Source organism: Arachis stenosperma, chromosome 2, assembly GCF_014773155.1.
Source record: "Arachis stenosperma cultivar V10309 chromosome 2, arast.V10309.gnm1.PFL2, whole genome shotgun sequence".
Taxonomy (NCBI): domain Eukaryota; kingdom Viridiplantae; phylum Streptophyta; class Magnoliopsida; order Fabales; family Fabaceae; genus Arachis; species Arachis stenosperma.
The window spans coordinates 76206123-76228447 of record NC_080378.1 but is presented as its reverse complement, the minus strand read 5'-3'; the positions used below and the strand labels follow the sequence as shown (position 1 = coordinate 76228447).

Below are 22325 nucleotides of genomic sequence, written 5' to 3'. Positions count from 1 at the left end.
GATGACATGTCATCACCTTTGATCCTACTAAATAGGATCTAAATTTGTCAATGGCATAGATGGTGCGCGAAATTGTGAACAATACTTTTCACAACTCTCATAATTCCCGGTCATGAACTCCAAAAACTTGGTAGCTCAATCCCATGGCATTACACAACTTCGCACAACTAACCAGCAAGTGCACTGGGTCGTCCAAGTAATAAACCTTACGTGACTAAGGGTCGATCCCACGGAGATTGTTGGTATGAAGCAAGCTATGGTCACCTTGTAAATCTCAGTCAGGCAGACTCAAATGTATAATGGTGATGAACGAAAATAACATAAAAGATAAAGATAGAGATACTTATGTAATTCATTGGTAGGAACTTCAGATAAGCGCATGAAGATGCCTTCCCTTCCGTCTCTCTGCTTTCCTACAGTCTTCATCCAATCCTTCTTACTCCTTTCCATGGCAAGCTTATGCAAGGGTTTCACCGTTGTCAGTGGCTACCTCCCATCCTCTCATTGGAAATGTTCAACACACCCTGTCACGGCACGGCTATCCATCTGTCGGTTCTCAATCAGGCCGGAATAGAATCCAGTGATTCTTTTGCGTCTGTCACTAACGCCCCGCCTTCAGGAGTTTGAAGCACGTCACAGTCACTCAATCATTGAATCCTACTCAGAATACCACAGACAAGGTTAGACCTTCCGGATTCTCTTGAATGCCGCCATCAGTTCTCGCCTATACCACGAAGACTCTGATCTCACGGAATGGCTGGCTCGTTTGTCAGGCGAGCACTCGGTTGTCAGGCGATCAACCATGCATCGTGTTATCAGGAATCCAAGAGATATTCACTAGAGCCTTGAATGCTTGTAGAACAAGGGTGGTTGTCAGTCACCTTGTTCATGAGTGAGAATGATGATGAGTGTCACGGATCATCACATTCATCAAGTTGAAGAACAAGTGATATCTTGGACAAAGAACAAGCGGAATTGAATAGAAGAACAATAGTAATTGCATTAATACTCGAGGTACAGCAGAGCTCCACACCTTAATCTATGGTGTGTAGAAACTCCACCGTTGAAAATACATAAGAACAAGGTCTAGGCATGGCCGAATGGCCAGCCTCCCAAATTGAGTTCAATCATAAAACATGATCAAAAGCTCTCCAATACAATAGTAAAAGGTCCTACTTATAGAAAACTAGTAGCCTAGGGTGTACAGAGATGAGTAAATGACATAAAAATCCACTTCCGGGCCCACTTGGTGTGTGCTTGGGCTGAGCAAATGAAGCATTTTCGTGTAGAGACTCTTCTTGGAGTTAAACGCCAGCTTTTATGCCAGTTTGGGCGTTTAACTCCCATTTGGGTGCCAGTTCCAGCGTTTAACGCTGGGATTTCTTGAGGTGACTTTGAACGCCGGTTTGGGCCATCAAATCTTGGGCAAAGTATGAACTATCATATATTGCTGGAAAGCCCAGGATGTCTACTTTCCAACGCCGTTGAGAGCGCGCCAATTGGGCTTCTGTAGCTCCAGAAAATCCACTTCGAGTGCAGGGAGGTCAGAATCCAACAGCATCTGCAGTCCTTTTTAGTCTCTGAATCAGATTTTTGCTCAGATCCCTCAATTTCAGCCAGAAAATACCTGAAATCACAGAAAAACACACAAACTCATAGTAAAGTCCAGAAAAGTGATTTTTAACTAAAAACTAATAAAAATATACTAAAAACTAACTAGATCATACCAAAAACATACTAAAAACAATGCCAAAAAGCGTACAAATTATCCGCTCATCACAACACCAAACTTAAATTGTTGCTTGTCCCCAAGCAACTGAAGATCAAATAGGATAAAAAGAAGAGAATATGCAATGAATTCCAAAAACATCTATGAAGATCAGTATTAATTAGATGAGCGGGGCTTTTAGCTTTTTGCCTCTGAATAGTTTTGGCATCTCACTCTATCCTTTGGAATTCAGAATGATTGGCTTCTTTAGGAACTCAGAATCCAGATAGTGTTATTGATTCTCCTAGTTAAGTATGATGATTCTTGAACACAGCTACTTTATGAGTCTTGGCCGTGGCCCAAAGCACTCTGTCTTCCAGTATTACCACCGGATACATACATGCCACAGACACATAATTGGGTGAACCTTTTCAGATTGTGACTCAGCTTTGCTAGAGTCCCCAATTAGAGGTGTCCAGGGTTCTTAAGCACACTCTTATTGCCTTGGATCACAACTTTATCCTTTCTTTTTCTTTCTTTTTCTCTTTCTTTTTTTTCGGTTTTTTTTTCGCTTGCTTTCTTTCTCTCTCTTTTTTTTTTGTATTCACTGCTTTTTCTTGCTTCAAGAATCATTTTTATGATTTTTCAGATCCTCAGTAACATGTCTCCTTTTTCATCATTCTTTCAAGAGCCAACATTCATGAACCACAAATTCAAAAGACATATGCACTGTTCAAGCATACATTCAGAAGACAAAAATAATGCCACCACATCAAAATAATTAAACTGCTATAAAATTCAAAATTCATGCAATTCTTTCTTTTCAATTAAGCACTCTTTATTTAAGAAAGGTGATGGATTTATAGGACATTCATAACTTTAAGGCATAGACACTAAGACACTAATGATCATAAGACACAAACATGGATAAACATAAGCATAAAAATTCGAAAAACAGAAGAATAAAGAACAAGGAAATCAAAGAACGGGTCCACCTTAGTGATGGCGGCTCTTTCTTTCTCTTGAAGATCCTATGGAGTGCTTGAGCTCCTCAATGTCTCTTCCTTGTCTTTGTTGCTCCTCCCTCATGATTCTTTGATCTTCTCTAAATTCATGGAGGATGATGGAGTGTTCTTGATGCTCCACCCTTAGTTGTCCCATGTTGGAACTCAATTCTCCTAGGGAGGTGTTCAGTTGCTCCCAATAGTTTTGTGGAGGAAAGTGCATCCCTTGAGGCATCTCAGGGATCTCATGATGAGAGGGGTCTCTTGTGTGTTCCATCCTTTTCTTAGTGATGGGCTTGTCCTCATCAATGGGGGTATCTCCTTCTATGTCAACTCCAACTGAATAACAGAGGTGACAAATGAGATGAGGAAAGGCTAACCTTGCCAAGGTAGAGGACTTGTCCGCCACCTTATAGAGTTCTTGGGCTATAACCTCATGAACTTCCACTTCTTCTCCAATCATGATGCTATGAATCATGATGGCCCGGTCTAGAGTAACTTCGGACCGGTTGCTAGTGGGAATGATTGAGCGTTGGATAAACTCCAACCATCCTCTAGCCACGGGTTTGAGGTCATGCCTTCTTAATTGAACCGGCTTCCCTCTTGAATCTCTCTTCCATTGGGCGCCCTCTTCACATATGACTGTGAGGACTTGGTCCAACCTTTGATCAAAGTTGACCCTTCTAGTGTAAGGATGTTCATCTCCTTGCATCATGGGCAAATTGAATGCCAACCTTACACTTTCCGGACTAAAATCCAAGTATTTCCCCCGAACCATAGTAAGATAATTCTTTGGATCCGGGTTCACACTTTGATCATGGTTCTTGGTGATCCATGCATTGGCATAGAACTCTTGAACCATCAAGATTCCGACTTGTTGAATGGGGTTGGTAAGAACTTCCCAACCTCTTCTTCGGATCTCATGGCGGATCTCCGGATATTCACCCTTTTTGAGTGAAAAGGGGACCTCGGGGATCACCTTCTTCAAGGCCACAACTTCATAGAAGTGGTCTTGATGCACCCTTGAGATGAATCTCTCCATCTCCCATGACTCGGAGGTGGAAGCTTTTGCCTTCCCTTTCCTCTTTCTAGAGGTTTCTCCGGCCTTGGATGCCATAAATGGTTATGGAAAAACGAAAAAGCAACGCTTTTACCACACCAAACTTAAAAGGTTTGCTCATCCTCGAGCAAAAGAAGAAAGAAGAGAGTAGAAGAAGAAGAAATGAGGGAGAAGGGGATGGCTTTGTATTCGGCCAAAGAAGGGGAGAAGTGGTGTTTAGGTTTTGTGAAGGATGGATGTGAGTGGTGAAGAGAAAGATGGGATTTGATAGGTGAAGGGGTTTTGGGGAAGAGGAGTTGAGGTGATTGGTGAATGGGTGAAGAAGAGAGAGAGTGGTGGGGTTGGTGGGGGTCCTGTGGGGTCCACAGATCCTGTGGTGTCAAGGAAAAGTCATCCCTGCACCAAATGTTGCTCAAAATCACGTTTTGAGTCATTTCTGGCGTTAAACGCCGGGCTGGTGCCCATTCCTGGTGTTTAACGCCAGGTTCTTGCCCTTTTCTGGCGTTTAACGCCAGTCTGGTGCCCCTTTCTGGCGTTAAACGCCCAGAATGGTGCCAGACTGGGCGTTAAACGCCCAACTGCTAGCCTCACTGGCGTTTAAATGCCAGTGGGTTCTTCCTCCAGGGTGTGCTGTTTTTCTTCCTGTTTTTCATTTTGTTTTTGCTTTTTCAATGAATTTTGTGACTTCTTATGATCATCAACCTACAAAAAAAGATAAAATAACAAAAGAAAATAGTTAATTATAAAACATTGGGTTGCCTCCCAACAAGCGCTTCTTTAATGTCATTAGCTTGACAGAGGACTCTCATGGAGCCTCACAGATACTTAGAGCCATGTTGGGACCTCCCAACACCAAACTTAGAGTTTGAATGTGGGGGTTCAACACCAAACTTAGAGTTTGGTTGTGGCCTCCCAACACTAAACTTAGAGTTTGACTGTGGGGGCTCTGTTTGGCTCTGCTTTGAGAGAAGCTCTTCATGCTTCTTCTCCATGGTGATAGAGGGATATCCTTGGGCCTTAAACACCAAGGATTCTTCATTCACTTGAATGATTAACTCTCCTCTATCAACATCAATCACAGCCTTTGCTGTGGCTAGGAAGGGTCTACCAAGGATGATCGATTCATCCATGCACTTCCCAGTCTCTAGGACTATAAAATCAGTAGGGATGTAGTGGTCTTCAATCTTAACCAAAACATTCTCTACAAGTCCATAAGCTTGTTTTCTTGAGTTGTCTGCCATCTCTAGTGAGATTCTTGCAGCTTGTACCTCAAAGATCCCCAGCTTCTCCATTACAGAGAGGGGCATGAGGTTTACACTTGACCCTAAGTCACACAAGGCCTTCTTGAAGGTCATGGTGCCTATGGTACAAGGTATGGAAAACTTCCCAGGATCTTGTCTCTTTTGAGGTAATTTCTGCCTAGACAAGTCATCCAGTTCTTTGGTGAGCAAAGGAGGTTCATCTTTCCAAGTCTCATTTCCAAATAACTTGTCATTTAGCTTCATGATTGCTCCAAGTTATTTAGCAACTTGCTCTTCAGTGACATACTCATCCTCTTCAGAGGAAGAATACTCATCAGAGCTCATGAAAGGCAGAAGTAAGTCCAATGGAATCTCTATGGTCTCATTTTGAGCCTCAGATTCCCATGGTTCCTCATTGGGGAACTCGGAGGAGGTTGGTGCACGCCCATTGAGGTCTTCCTCAGTGGCGTCCACTTCCTCTCTTTCCTCTCCATATTCGGCCATGGTTATGGCTTTGCACTCTCCTTTTCGATTTTCTTCTGTATTACTTGGGAGAGTACTAGGAGGGAGTTCAGTAACTTTCTTGCTCAGCTGTCCCACTTGTGCCTCCAAATTCTTAATGGAGGACCTTGTTTCAGTCATGAAACTTTGAGTGGTTTTGATTAGATCAGAGACCATGGTTGCTAGGTCAGAGGGGTTCTACTTAGAATTCTCTGTCTGTTGCTGAGAAGATGATGGAAAAGGCTTGCTATTGCTAAACCTATTTCTTCCACCATTATTGTTGTTAAAACCTTGTTGAGGTCTTTCTTGATTCTTCCATGAGAAATTTGGGTGATTTCTCCATGAAGAATTATAGGTGTTTCCATAGGGTTCTCCTAGGTAATTCACCTCTTCCATTGAAGGGTTCTCAGGATCATAGGCTTCTTCTTCAGATGAAGCATCCTTAGTACTGCTTGGTGCATTTTGCATTCCAGACAGACTCTGAGAAATCAAATTGACTTGTTGAGTCAATATCTTGTTCTGAGCCAATATGGCATTCAGAGCATCAATCTCAAGAACTCCTTTCTTCTGATTAGTCCCATTGTTCACAGGATTCCTTTCAGAAGTGTACATGAATTGGTTATTTGCAACCATTTCAATTAGCTCTTGAGCTTCTGTAGGCGTCTTCTTCAAATGAAGAGATCCTCCAGCAGAGCTATCCAAAGACATCTTGGATAGTTCAGAGAGACCATCATAGAAAATACCTATGATGCTCCATTCAGAAAGCATGTCTGAGGGACATTTTCTGATTAATTGTTTGTATCTTTCCCAAGCTTCATAGAGGGATTCTCTATCCTTCTGTCTGAAGGTTTGGACTTCCACTCTAAGCTTACTCCATTTTTGAAGTGGAAAGAACTTTGCCAAGAAGGCATTGACTAGCTTTTCCCAAGAGTCCAGGCTTTCTTTAGGTTGAGAGTCCAACCATATTCTAGCTCTGTCTCTTACAGCAAAAGGGAACAGCATAAGTCTATAGACCTCAGGGTCTACCCCATTAGTCTTGACAGTGTCACAGATTTGCAAGAACTCAGCTAAAAACTGATGAGGATCTTCCATTGGAAGTCCATGGAACTTGCAATTCTGTTGCATTAGAGAAACTAATTGAGGCTTAAGCTCAAAGTTGTTTGCTCCAATGGCAGGGATAGAGATGCTTCTCCCATAGAAGTCGGGAGTAGGTGCAGTAAAGTCACCCAGCACCTTCCTTGCATTGTTTGCATTGTTGTTGTTTTCGGCTGCCATGTGTTCTTCTTCTTTGAAGAATTCGGTCAGGTCCTCTAAAGAGAGTTGTGCTTTGGCTTCTCTTAGCTTTCTCTTCAAGGTTCTTTCAGGTTCAAGATCAGGCTCAACAAGAATGCTTTTGTCTTTGCTCCTGCTCATAAGAAAGAGAAGGGAACAAGAAAATGTGGAATCCTCTATGTCACAGTATAGAGATTCCTTGAAGTGTCAGAGGAAAAGAAGAGTAGAAGACAGAAGTGGAAAATTCAAACTTATCAAAGGAGATGGAGTTCGAATTTTGCATTAAGGAATAATGTTAGTCCATAAATAGAAGGATGTGAGGAGAAGGGAAGTAATTTTCGAAAATTAAGTGAAAGGTTTTGAAAATATTTTTGAAAAGTATTACTTAATTTTCGAAAATGAAAGTGGGAGAGAAGTAAAGTGATTTTTGAAAAAAAAGTTTTGAAATTAGAAATCAAAAAGATTTGATTGAAAACTATTTAAAAAAAAGATGAAGTTGAGAAGATCTGATTGGTTTTAAAAAATGTGATTGAGAAGATATGATTTGAAAACAATTTTTAAAAGATTTGATTTTAAAAACTAGTAACTTGGCTATCAAGAAAAGATATGATTCAAACATTAAACCTTTCTCAACAGAAAAGGCAACATACTTGAAATGTTCAATCAAATCATTAATTGATGGTAAGTATCTTTGAAAAAGGAAAGGAATTGATTTTGAAAACATTTGATTGAAAAGATATGATTTGAAAAAGATTTGATTTTGAAAAACTTTGAAAACTTGAAAAAAATTGATTTGAAAAACAAAATCTTCCCCCTTTGCCATCCTGGCGTTAAACGCCCAGAATGGTATCCATTCTGGCGTTTAACGCCCAAAATGCACCCTTTTTGGGCATTAAACGCCCAACCAGGTACCCTGGCTGGCGTTTAAACGCCAGTCTGTCCTTCTTCACTGGGCGTTTTGAACGCCCAGCTTTTTCTGTATAATTCCTCTGCAGCATGTTCTGAATCTTCAATTCTTTGTATTATTGACTTGAAAAGACACAAATTAAAAAATATTTTTGGATTTTTAATAATCAAAATGCAACAAGAATCAAATAACAATGCATGCAAGACACCAAACTTAGCAGTTTGTATACTACTGACACTATATGAGACACATAAACACTCAAGTCAAAAGAATTCAAAGATCAGAGTAAGAAATCATCAAGAATTATTTGAAAATCCTTAAGACACATGAATGAATGTATGCAATTGACACCAGACTTAAGATGAGACACTAGACTCAAGCAGGAAACATCAAATATTTTTGGTTTTTATAATTTTGTGAATTTTTTTTGTGATTTTCGAAAATTAAGTGGAAAAAGATATCAAAGTTCTTAATGAGAATTCCAGGAATCAGTGCAATGCTAGTCTAAGACTCCGGTCCAGGAATTAGACATGGCTTCACAGCCAGCCAAGCTTTCAAAGAAAGCTTCGGTCCAAAACACTAGACATGGCCAAAGGCCAGCCAAGCCTTAGCAGATCACTGCTCCAAAAGCAAGATTGATAAAAAATCAACAAGCTCTTGTGATGATAAGTTGAAACCTCGGTCCAATGAGATTAGACATGGCTTCTCAGCCAGCCAGACTTCAACAAATCATCATGAAACTCTAGAATTCATCTTCAAGAATTTCGAAAAAAAATACCTAATCTAAGCAACAAGATGAACCTTCAGTTGTCCAAACTGAACAATCCCCGGCAACGGCGCCAAAAACTTGGTGCTGTTGCCGGATTTTGACACTGATGTTACCGGACAAAGAGCTTGCTCAAAACTTGAACAATCCCCGGCAACGGCGCCAAAAACTTGGTGCGCAAAATTGTGAACAATACTTTTTACAACTCTCATAATTCCCGGTCATGAACTCCAAAAACTTGGTAGCTCAATCCCATGGCATTACACAACTTCGCACAACTAACCAGCAAGTGCACTGGGTCATCCAAGTAATAAACCTTACGTGAGTAAGGGTCGATCCCACGGAGATTGTTGGTATGAAGCAAGCTATGGTCACCTTGTAAATCTCAGTCAGGCAGACTCAAATGTATAATGGTGATGAACGAAAATAACATAAAAGATAAAGATAGAGATACTTATGTAATTCATTGGTAGGAACTTCAGATAAGCGCATGAAGATGCCTTCCCTTCCGTCTCTCTGCTTTCCTACAGTCTTCATCCAATCCTTCTTACTCCTTTCCATGGCAAGCTTATGCAAGGGTTTCACCGTTGTCAGTGGCTACCTCCCATCCTCTCATTGGAAATGTTCAACGCACCCTGTCACGGCACGGCTATCCATCTGTCGGTTCTCAATCAGGCCGGAATAGATCCATGATTCTTTGCGTCTGTCCTAACGCCCCGCCTTCAGTTTGAAGCACGTCACAGCCACTCAATCATTGAATCCTACTCAGAATACCACAGACAAGTTAGACCTTCCGGATTCTCTTGAATGCCGCCATCAGTTCTCGCCTATACACGAAGACTCTGATCTCACGGAATGGATGGCTCGTTGTCAGGCGAGCACTCGGTTGTCAGGCGATCAACCATGCATCGTGTTATCAGGAATCCAAGAGTATTCACTAGAGCCTTGATTGCTTGTAGAACAAGGGTGGTTGTCAGTCACCTTGTTCATGAGTGAGAATGATGATGAGTGTCACGGATCATCACATTCATCAAGTTGAAGAACAAGTGATATCTTGGACAAAGACAAGCGGAATTGAGAAGAACAATAGTAATTGCATTAATACTCGAGGTACAGCAGAGCTCCACACCTTAATCTATGGTGTGTAGAAACTCCCCCGTTGAAAATACATAAGAACAAGGTCTAGGCATGGCCGAATGGCCAGCCTCCCAAATTGAGTTCAATCATAAAACATGATCAAAAGCTCTCAATACAATAGTAAAAGGTCCTACTTATGAAAACTAGTAGCCTAGGGTGTACAGAGATAGTAAATGACATAAAAATTCACTTCCGGGCCCACTTGGTGTGTGCTTGGGCTGAGCAAATGAAGCATTTTCATGTAGAGACTCTTCTTGGAGTTAAACGCCAGCTTTATGCCAGTTGGGCGTTTAACTCCCATTTGGGTGCCAGTTCCAGCGTTTAACGCTGGGATTTCTTGAGGTGACTTTGAACGCCGGTTTGGGCCATCAAATCTTGGGCAAAGTATGGACTATCATATATTGCTGGAAAGCCCAGGATGTCTACTTTCCTACGCCGTTGAGAGCGCGCCAATTGGGCTTCTGTAGCTCCAGAAAATCCACTTCGAGAGCAGGGAGGTCAGAATCCAACAGCATCTGCAGTCCTTTTTAGTCTCTGAATCAGATTTTTGCTCAGATCCCTCAATTTCAGCCAGAAAATACCTGAAATCACAGAAAAACACACAAACTCATAGTAAAGTCCAGAAAAGTGATTTTTAACTAAAAACTAATAAAAATATACTAAAAACTAACTAGATCATACCAAAAACATACTAAAAACAATGCCAAAAAGCGTACAAATTATCCGCTCATCAATAGACCACTGCAAGTAACTCTTTTTCTGTGGTTGTGTAGTTCTTCTGTGCATCATTTAGAACACGGCTAGCATAATAAATGATGTGCAGAAGCTTGTTATGCCTCTGTCCCAACACTGCACCAATGGCATGGTCACTGGCATCATACATTAATTCGAATGGTAATGCCCAGTCTGGTGCAGAGATGACTGGTGCTGTGACCAGCTTAGCTTTCAGGGTCTCAAATGCCTGCAGACACTGTGTGTCAAACACAAATAGTGTGTCAGCAGCTAGCAGATTGCTCAGAGGTTTTGCAATTTTCGAAAAATCCTTTATAAACCTTCTGTAGAATCCTGCATGCCCCAGAAAGCTTCTGATTGCCTTAACATTGGCAGGTGGTGGTAATTTTTCAATTACTTCTACCTTTGCCTTATCCACCTCTATTCCCCTGCTTGAAATTTTGTGCCCAAGGACAATTCCTTCAGTTACCATAAAGTGACATTTCTCCCAGTTTAAAACCAGGTTAGTCTCTTGGCACCTTTTCAGGACAAGTGCTAGGTGGTTAAGACAGGAGCTGAATGAATCTCCATATACTGAGAAGTCATCCATGAAGACTTCCAGGAATTTCTCCACCATATCAGAGAAGATGGATAGCATGCATCTCTGAAAGGTGGCAGGAGCATTACACAGACCAAAAGGCATCCTCCTGTAGGCAAACACGCCAGAAGGGCAAGTGAATGCTGTTTTCTCTTGGTCCTGAGGATCTACTACAATTTGGTTGTAGCCTGAATAGCCATCCAAAAAGCAGTAATAATCATGCCCAGCTAGTCTTTCTAGCATTTGGTCTATGAATGGCAAAGGAAAATGATCCTTTCTGGTGGCGGTATTGAGCCTTCTGTAGTCAATACACATGTGCCACCCTGTGACTGTTCTTGTAGGAACCAGTTCATTTTTTTCATTATGAACTACTGTCATGCCTCCCTTCTTGGGGACAACTTGGACAGGGCTCACCCAGGGGCTATCAGAAATAGGATAAATAATCCCAGCCTCTAGTAATTTAGTGACCTCTTTCTGCACCACCTCCTTCATGGCTGGATTTAGCCGCCTTTGTGGTTGGACCACTGGTTTGGCATTATCCTCCAATAGGATCTTGTGCATGCATCTTGCTGGGCTAATGCCCTTAAGATCACTTATGGACCACCCAAGAGCTGTCTTGTGTGTCCTTAGCACTTGAATCAGTGCTTCCTCTTCCTGTGGATTTAAAGCAGAGCTTATAATCACTGGAAAAGTGCCACCTTCTCCCAGAAATGCATACTTCAGGGATGGTGGTAGTGGTTTGAGTTCAGGTTTTGGAGGCTTATCCTCCTCCTGAGGAATTTTCAAAATTTCTTTTGTTTCCTCTGGTTCTTCCTGATCAGGCTGAGCATCCCTGAAGATGTCCTCAAGCTCTGATTCTAAACCTTCAGTCATATTGATCTCTTCCACCAAAGAGTCAATAATATCAGCGCCCATGCAGTCATTTGGTGTGTCTGGATGCTGCATGGCTTTTACAGCATTCAACTTGAACTCATCCTCATTGACTCTTAGGGTTACTTCCCCTTTTTGTACATCAATGAGAGTTCGTCCAGTTGCTAGGAAAGGTCTTCCTAGAATGAGAGTTGCACTCTTGTGCTCCTCCATTTCCAGCACTACAAAGTCAGTTGGAAAGGCAAATGGTCCAACCTTGACAATCATGTCCTCAATTATGCCTGATGGATATTTAATGGAGCCATCAGCAAGTTGGAGACATATCCGGGTTGGTTTGACTTCTTCAGTCAACCCAAGCTTTCTGATAGTGGATGCAGGTATTAGATTGATACTTGCTCCCAGATCACACAGGGCTATCTTGGTGCAAGCACCTTCTAATGTGCATGGTATCATAAAGCTTCCTGGATCTTGAAGCTTTTCTGGTAAGCTTTTCAGAATGACTGCACTGCATTCTTCAGTGAGAAACACTTTTTCAGTTTCTCTCCAATCCTTCTTATGGCTTAAGATCTCTTTCATGAACTTAGCATAAGAAGGTATTTGCTCAAGTGCCTCTGCAAACGGAATCTTTATTTCAAGAGTCCTCAGATAGTCTGCAAAGCGGGCAAATTGCTTATCCTGTTCCGCTTGGCGGAGTTTCTGTGGATAAGGCATCTTGGCTTTATATTCTTCAACCTTAGCTGCTGCAGGTTTATTCCTTATAGAGGTGGTTGGAGAAATCTTTTTAGAGGGGTTACTATCAGCACTCTCAGGTGTCTGGTTCCCCTTTTGCGTTTGAACGCCAGGATTGGGTGGAAAATGGGCGTTTAACGCCAACTTTTCCCTCTTTTCTGGCGTTTGAACGCCAGAACTGGGCCAGGAATGGGCGTTTAACGCTAGCTTTCCCTCCTTTTCTGGCGTTTGAACGCCAATAGTATTCCTCTCTGGGCTCTTACTGTCCTCAGAGGGATTTTGGATAGTGGTTTGGCTATCCTCTGTCAATTGTTCCTTTACTGACTTTTTGCTACTTTGAGCAGTGTCATTCAGTGTCTTCCCACTCCTCAGTTGAACTGCTTGGCATTCTTCTGTTATTTGTTTAGATAGCTGCTGTTTTGCCTGATTCAACTGTGATTCCATGTTCTTGTTAGCAATTTTAGTCTCTTGGAGCATCTCTTTAAATTCTGCTAACTGTTTTGTCATTAGGTGTAATTGTTGAGTAAGCTCAACCATCTGTTCTTGAGGACTAGGATCAGTGGCTAATGCCATAACTTCTTCTTTTGTAGAGGACTCATGGCTAGAGTACAAATGTTGATTTCTAGCAACAGTATCTATGAGCTCTTGAGCCTCTTCAATAGTCTTCCTCATATGTATAAATCCACCAGATGAGTGGTCTAGAGACATCTGAGCTTTTTCTATAAGCCCATAGTAAAAAATGTCCAACTGCACCCACTCTGAAAACATTTCAGAGGGGCATTTTCTCAGCATACCTCTATACCTCTCCCAGGCATTGTAAAGGGATTCATTATCCTCTTGCTTAAAGCCTTGGATGTCCAGCCTTAGCTGTGTCATCCTTTTTGGAGGGTAAAAGTGATTCAGGAATTTGTCTGATAATTGTTTCCATGTCTTTATGCTTGCTGTAGGTTGATTATTTAACCACTTCTTAGCTTGATCTCTTACAGCAAATGGAAACAGTAATAATCTGTAGACATCCTGATCCACCTCTTTATCACGTACTGTGTCAGCAATTTGTAAGAACTGTGCCAGAAACTCAGTAGGTTCTTCCTGTGGAAGACCGAAATACTGGCAATTTTGCTGCACCATGATAATGAGTTGAGGGTTTAGCTCAAAGCTGCTTGCTTTGATGGGAGGTATACAGATGCTGCTCCCATATGCAGCTGTAATGGGGTTGGCATATGACCCCAGAGTCCTTTTGGACTGTTCATTCCCATTTATGTCCATATTGGAGAAAAGGGAATTGATGTGAATAGTAATCAAGATATATATGTATATATATTTTTTTGAAAAGAGGAAAGATAAAAACAACAAAGAAACACCAAACTTAAAATTTTTCAGAAAATCAAACATGAATTTTCGAAATTTTAAAGAAAAACACAAAGAAGACACCAAACTTAGAATTTTTAAAGATCAAAAAGGGACTAAGGACATGCAAATTCGAAAATTAAAAGAAAAACAAAAGCATGCAATTGACACCAAACTTAAAATATGAAACTACACTCAAATAAAAGACTCTAAACCAATAAAAATAAAACAGTCCAAATCTAAGCAACAAGATAAACCGTCAGTTGTCCAAACTCGAACAATCCCCGGCAACGACGCCAAAAACTTGGTGCACGAAATTGCAATCACACTTTGCAATCCCGCACAACTAACCAGCAAGTGCACTGGGTCGTCCAAGTAATACCTTACGTGAGTAAGGGTCGATCCCACGGAGATTGTCGGCTTGAAGCAAGCTATGGTTACCTTGTAACTCTTAGTCAGGATATCAAAGATTATCAGGAATGATTGTAAAAAAAAGCAAAAGACATAAAACAGGTACTTGAATTGCAGTGATGGAGAATAGGTTGAGGTTTTGGAGATGCTCTGTCTTCTGAACCTCTGCTTTCCTACTGTCTTCTTCTTCAAACACACAAGGCTCCTTCCCTGACAAGCTGTATGTAGGGTTTCACCGTTGTCAATGGCTACCTCCCATCCTCTCAGTGGAAATGTTCAACGCACCCTGTCACGGCACGGCTATCCAGCTGTTGGTTCTCGATCATGTCGGAATAGAATCCAGTGATTCTTTTGCGTCTGTCACTAACGCCACACAATTGCGAGTTTGAAGCTCGTCACAGTCATTCAATCATTGAATCCTACTCAGAATACCACAGACAAGGTTTAGACCTTCCGAATTCTCTTGAATGCCGCTATCAATTCTAGCTTCTACCACGAAGATTCTGATTAAGGAATCCAAGAGATATCTACTCAATCTAAGGTAGAATGGAGGTGGTTGTCAGGCACGCGTTCATAGCTGAAAATATGATGAGTGTCACGGATCATCACATTCATCCGGGTTAAGAACAAGTGATATCTTAGAACAGAAGCAAGCATGATTGAATAAGAAACAGTAGTAATTGCATTAATCCATCAAGACACAGCAGAGCTCCTCACCCCCAACCATGGGGTTTAGAGACTCATGCTGTAGAAGATACAATGAGAAACGTGTAAAGTGTCATGAGGTCCAGATACAATGTCAAAAGATCCTATTAATAGTGTACTAGTAACCTAGGGTTTACAGAAATGAGTAAATGACAGAAAAATCCACTTCCGGGTCCACTTGGTGTGTGCTTGGGGTGAGCATTGAAGTATTTTCGTGTAGAGACTCTTCTTGGAGTTAAACGCCAGCTTTTATGCCAGTTTGGGCGTTTAACTCCAATTTTTATGCCAGTTCCAGCGTTAAACGCTGGGAATTTTGAAGCTGATTTGCAACGCCGGTTTGGGCCATCAAATCTCGGGCAAAGTATGAACTATTATACATTGCTGGAAAGCCCAGGATGTCTACTTTCCGACGCCGTTGAGAGCGCGCCAATTGGGCTTTGGTAGCTCCAGAAAATCCACTTCGAGTGCAGGGAGGTCAGAATCCAACAGCATCTGCAGTCCTTTTCCGTCTCTGAATCAGATTTTTGCTCAGGTCCCTCAATTTCAGCCAGAAAATACCTGAAATCACAGAAAAACACACAAACTCATAGTAAAGTCCAGAAAAGTGAATTTTAATTAAAAACTAATAAAAATATACTAAAAACTAACTAAATACTACTAGAAACATACTAAAAACAATGCCAAAAAGCGTACAAATTATCCGCTCATCAATAAGTCTGTAGACCTCAGGGTCAACCCCATTGGTCTTGACAGTGTCACAGATTTGCAAGAATTCAGCTAAAAATTGATGAAGATCGTCCAATGAAAGTCCATGGAACTTGCAATTCTGTTGCATTAGAGAAACTAATTGAGGCTTAAGCTCAAAGTTGTTTGCCCCAATGGCAGGGATAGAGATGCTTCTCCCATAGAAGTCGGGAGTAGGTGCAGTAAAGTCACCCAGCACCTTCCTTGCATTGTTGGCATTGTTGATGTTTTCGGCTGCCATGTCTTCTTCTTGTTTGAAGATTTCTGTTAGGTCCTTTACAGAGTGTAGTGCTTTAGCTTCTCTTAGCTTTCGCTTCAAGATCCTTTCAGGTTCAGGGTCAGCCTCAACAAGAATGCTTTTGTCTTTGCTCATGCTCATCTGAAAGAGAAGAGAACAAGAAAGTATGGAATCCTCTATGTCACAGTATAGAGATTCCTTGAGGTGTCAGAGGAAAAGAAGAATAGAAGGAGGAGGTAGAAGAATTCGAACTTATCAAGAGGGATAGAGTTCGAATTGTGCATTGAGGAGGAGTGTTAGTCCATAAATAGAAGGATGTGAGAAGAGGGGAAGAATTTTTGAAATTAAAGTAAAAGATTTTGAAGAAATTTTGAAAAACTGAAGAATGATTTTCGAAAATTAAAGTTGGGAAAGAAATAAAGTGATTTTTGAAAAAGATTTTGAAATTAGAAATCAAAAAGATCTGATTGAAAATTATTTTGAAAAAGATGTGATTAAGAAGATATGATTGAAAAGATATGATTGAAAAACAGTTTAAAAAGATTTGATTTTTAAATTAATGACTTAGCTAACAAGAATTTTAAAAGATATGATTCAGACATTAAACCTTTCTCAACAGAAAAGGCAACATACTTGAAATGTTTGAATCAAATCATTAATTGTTAGCAAGTATTTTTGAAAAATGGAAAGAAATTGATTTTGAAAATATATGATTGAAAAGATATGATTTGAAAAAGATTTGATTTTGAAAAATTATGAAAACCTGAAAAAAAATTTGAATTAAAAACAAAATCTTCCCTCTTGTGCCATCCTGGCGTTAAACGCCCAGAATGGTATCCATTCTGGCGTTTAACGCCCAAAATGCTACCCCTTTGGGCGTTAAACGCCCAGCCAGGTACCCTGGCTGGCGTTTAAACGTCAGTTTTCCTTCCTCATTGGGCGTTTTGAACGCCCAGCTTTTTCTGTGTAATTCCTCTGCTGTATGTTCTGAATCTTCAATTCTCTGTATTATTGACTTGAAAAGACATAAATTAAAAATTTTTTGAATTTTTAATGATGAGGAATAATCAAAATGAAACTAAGATCAAATAAACAATGCATGCAAGACACCAAACTTAGAAGTTTGTATACTATTGACACTAACAAATTGAGAATGCATATGAGAAACAACAAAACACTCAAGACAAGAGAATTTAAAGATCAGAACAAGAAAATCATCAAGAACAACTTGAAGATCAATGAAGAACACAATGCATGCAATTTTTTTGAAAATTAGATGAATGCAATTGACACCAAACTTAAAATTAGACACTAGACTCAAACAAGAAACATAAAACATTTTTTTTATTTTAAGATTTTATAAAATTTTTTTGTATTTTTGAAAAATTTTCGAAAAGTAAAAATCTTAAACATAAAATAAAATTACCTAATCTAAGCAACAAAATGAACCGTCAGTTGTCCAAACTCAAACAATCCCCGGCAATGGCGCCAAAAACTTGGTGCACGAAATTGTGATCATCAATGGCGCCATCAACATGGTACGCTCATTTGCAATCTCAACTCTTTATCACAACTTTGCACAACTAACCAGCAAGTGCACTAGGTCGTCCAAGTAATAAACCTTACGCGAGTAAGGGTCGATCCCACGAAGATTGTTGGTATGAAGCAAGCTATGGTCATCTTGTAAATCTCAGTCAGGCGGATTCAAATGGTTATGGAGGATTGATAATTAAAAGATGAATAAAACATAAAATAAAGATAGAGATACTTATGTAATTCATTGGTGAGAATTTCAGATAAGCGTATGGAGATGCTTTGTCCCTTCCGTCTCTCTGCTTTCCTACTGTCTTCATCCAATCCTTCTTACTCCTTTCCATGGCAAGATGTATGTTGGGCATCACCGTTGTCAATGGCTACAGTCCCTTCCTCTCAGTGAAAATGTTCAACGCGCTCTGTCACAGCACGGCTATTCATCTGTCGGTTCTCGATCATGTCGGAATAGAATCTAGTGATTCTTTTGCGTCTATCACTAACGCCCCACAATCGCAAGTTTGAAGCTCGTCACAGTCATTCAATCCCTGAATCCTACTCAGAATACCACAGACAAGGTTTAGACCTTCCGGTTCTCAAGAATGGCCGCCAATGGATTCTAGCTTATACCACGAAGATTCTGATTAAGGAATCCAAGAGATATACATTCAAGCCTTGTTTGCATGTAGAACGGAGGTGGTTGTCAGGCACGCGTTCATAAGTGAGAATGATGATGAGCGTCACATAATCATCACATTCATCATGTTCTTGGGTGCGAATGAATATCTTAGAACAAGAATAAGCTGAATTGAATGGAAAATAGTAGTAATTGCATTAATACTCGAGGTACAGCAGAGCTCCACACCTTAATCTGTGGTGTGTAGAAACTCCACCGTTGAAAATACATAAGTGATAATGGTGATCATTGGCTTCGGCCCCAGAGAGGGAACCAGAAGAACCAAGATGAAAATACAATAGCAAAAGGTCTTATTTATAGAGAACTAGTAGCTTAGGGTTTACAGAAATGAGTAAATGACATAAAAATCCACTTCCGGGCCCACTTGGTGTGTGCTTGGGCTGAGCATTGAAGCTTCCATGTGTAGAGACTTTTCTTGGAGTTAAACGCCAGCTTTTGTGCCAGTTTGGGCGTTTAACTTCCACTTCTGTGCCAGTTCCGGCGTTAAACGCCGGGAATTCTTGAGCTGATTTGGAACGCCGGTTTAGGCCATTAAATCTCGGACAAAGTATGGACTATTATATATTTCTGGAAAGCCCAGAATGTCTACTTTTCAATGCAGTTAAGAGCGCTCCATTTGGGCTTTTGTAGCTCCAGAAAATCTACTTCGAGTGCAGGGAGGTCAGAATCTAACAGCATCTACAGTCCTTTTTCAGCCTCTGAATCAGATTTTTGCTCAAGTCCCTCAATTTCAGCCAGAAAATACCTGAAATCACAGAAAAACACAAAAACTCATAGTAAAGTCTAAAAAATTAAATTTTAAATAAAAACTAATAAAAATATAATAAAAACTAACTAAAACATACTAAAAACATACTAAAAACAATGCCAAAAAGCGTATAAATTATCCGCTCATCAGTTATCCCAAAGTTCAATCCCGCTCTATTCAAAATTTGCTCAATAACTTGAGTTATATTTTGACTATAAATTTAAGCAGCATTGTTTGCTCTAGCTTCGTTTAATACCCTATTTGGATCGTCTCCTCTATCCAAATTGAAATGAGGATTATTGACATGAACTCTCCCAAAAGGTTGGCCTAATGGTCGATTAATTGCTCCCACAATATGATCGACTCATCGAGCAACTTGCTCTATTCTAATATTATTATTTTCTAACATTGGATTTAATACTGTAGCAATTTATTGTGTCAACATATTTACTAGATCATGATGGTTATCCTTTATGTATTGTCTAATTACAACAAAATATTCGACTGTAATAGGCAAAGATGTCCCTACAGGGATCTGCCTTGACATCTTTGGAAATATTGAAGTACGGGTCCCTCTTATCAACATCCTAAGGGCTCCTACATCCTGTGTCGAAATGACAGTTGATGAGCGGATAATTTATACGCTTTTTGGCATTGTTTTTAGGTAGTTTTTAGTAAGTTCAAGCTATTTTTAGGGATGTTTTCATTAGTTTTTATGTTAAATTCACAATTCTGGACTTTACTATGAGTTTGTGTGTTTTTCTATGATTTCAGGTAATTTCTGGCTGAAATTGAGGGACTTGAGCAAAACTCTGAAAAAAGGCTGACAAAAGGACTGCTGATGCTGTTGGAATCTGACCTTCCTGCATTCAAAATGGATTTTCTAGAGCTACAGAACTCCAAATGGCGCGCTCTCAATGGCGTTGAAAATTAGACATCCAGAGCTTTCCAGAAATATATAATAGTCCATACTTTATTCGAAAATTGACGACGTAAATTGGCGTTGAACGCCAAGTACATGCTGCTGTCTGGAGTTAAACGCCAGAAACACATCATGATCCGGAGTTGAACGTCCAAAACACGTTAAAACTTGGAGTTCAACTCCAAGAAAAGCCTCAGCTCGTGGATAGATCAAGCTCAGCCCAAGCATACACCAAGTGGGCCCCGGATGTGGATTTATGCATCAATTACTTACTCATGTAAACCCTAGTAGCTAGTTTAGTATAAATAAGACTTTTTACTAATGTATTAGTCGTCTTTTGACCACGTTTCATCTCTGGTCTCAATTATGTTTTATTCTTCATCTTAGGAGGCCATTGATCATGTTTTGGGGGGCTGGCCATTCGGCCATGCCTGAACCTTTCACTTATGTATTTTCAACGGTGGAGTTTCTGCACACCATAGATTAAGGGTGTGGAGCTCTGCTGTACCTCAAGTTTCAATACAATTATTATTACTTTTTATTCAATTCTCTTTTAATCTTATTCCAAGATATACGTTGCACAACACTTTGATGAATGTGATGATCCGTGACACTCATCATCATTCTCACCTATAAACGTGCGTGACTGACAACCACTTCCGTTCTACCTTAGGCCGGGCACATATCTCTTAGATTTCCCAACAGAATCTTCGTGGTATAAGCTAGATAGATGGCGGCATTCATGGGGATCCGGAAAGTCTAACCTTGTCTATGGTATTCCGAGTAGGATCCCGGGAATCCGGAAAGTCTAACTTAGTATGTGGTATTCCGAGTAGGATTCCGGTATTGAATGACTGTAACGAGCTTCAAACTCCTGAAGGCTGGGTGTGATGACAAACGCAAAAGAATCAATGGATTCTACTCCAACCTGATTGAGAACCGACAGATGATTAGCCGTGCTATGACAGAGCATTTTGACCATTTTCACTGAGAGGATGGGATGTAGCCATCAACAAGGGTGATGCCTCCAGACGATTAGCCGTGCAGTGACAGCGCATAGGACCATTTTTCCGAGAGGATTAAAAGTAGCCATTGATGATGGTGATGCCCTACATACAGCTTGCCATGGAAAGGAGTAAGAAGGATTGGATGAAAGCAATAAGAAAGTAGAGATTCGAAAGGATTCTAGCATCTCTACACGCCTATCTGAAATTCCCACTATTGATTTACATAAGTATTTCTATCCCTTTTTATTTTCTGTTTATTATTAATTTTCGAACCTATCATGAACCATTTAATCTGCCTAACTGAGATTTACAAGGTGACCATAGCTTGCTTCATACCAACAATCTCTGTGGGATCGACCCTTACTCACGTAAGGTATTACTTGGATGACCCAGTACACTTGCTGGTTAAGTTGAACGGAGTTGTGTCCACACATAAGTGCCATAATAATGATTCCATACAACAACAAAGAATACTACATTGATATGATCACAATTTTGTCCACCATGTTTTTGGCGCCGTTGCCGGGGATTGTTCGAGTATGGACAACTGACGGTTCATCTTGTTGCTCAGATTAGGTAATTTTCTTTTCAAAAATCTTTTTCAAAATTTTTCTTTTCTTTTTCGTTTTTCCTAACTTTATTTTTGAAAAAAATAAATAAATAATAAAAATCCAAAAAAATTAATAAAATCATGAAAATCAAAAATATTTTGTGTTTCTTGTTTGAGTCTTGAGTCAATTTTTAAGTTTGGTGTCAATTGCATGTTTTAAAATTTTTTCTTGCATTTTTCGAAAATTCCATGCATTCATAGTATTCTTCATGATCTTCCAGTTGTTTTTGATAAGTCTTCTTGTTTGATCTTGATGTTTTCTTGTTTTGTGTTGTTTGTTGTTTTTCATGTGCATTTTTCATTTGTTAGAGTCCATGCATTAAAGAATTCTAAGTTTGGTGTCTTGCATATTTTCTTTGCATCAAAAATTTTTCAAAATTATGTTCTTGATGTTCATCATGATCTTCAAGGTATTCTTGGTGTTCATCTTGACATTCATAGTGTTCTTGCATACATCTTGTGTTTTGATCTAAAATTTTTATGTTTTGGGTCATGTTTGTATTTTTCTCTCTCATAATTAAAAATTCAAAAATAAAAAATATATCTTTTCCTTTTTTCCCTCCAAATTTTCGAAATTTTGGGTTGACTTGGTCAAAAATTTTTAAAAATTAGTTGTTTCTTACAAGTCAAGTCAAAATTTCAATTTTAAAAATCTTATCTTTTCAAAAATCTTTTTCAAAAATTATATCTTTTTCATTTTTTTCTATTTTTTGAAAATTTCAAAAATCTTTTTCAAAATATTTTCAAAATCTTTTTCTTATCTTTATATCAAATTTTCGAAAATTCACTAATAATTAATGTGATTGATTCAAAAATTTGAAGTTTGTTACTTTCTTGTTAAGAAAGGTTCAATCTTTAAGTT

General features: G+C 39.7%; 1 non-coding gene across 1 annotated transcript; it reads left to right on the top strand.

Annotated features, from left to right (window-relative positions):
- Positions 1 to 6276: 6276 nt before the first annotated feature.
- Positions 6277 to 6384, top strand: LOC130964663 (small nucleolar RNA R71). The gene has a single exon (XR_009080748.1). It is a non-coding gene; the product is annotated as a small nucleolar RNA R71 (small nucleolar RNA).
- Positions 6385 to 22325: the final 15941 nt, after the last annotated feature.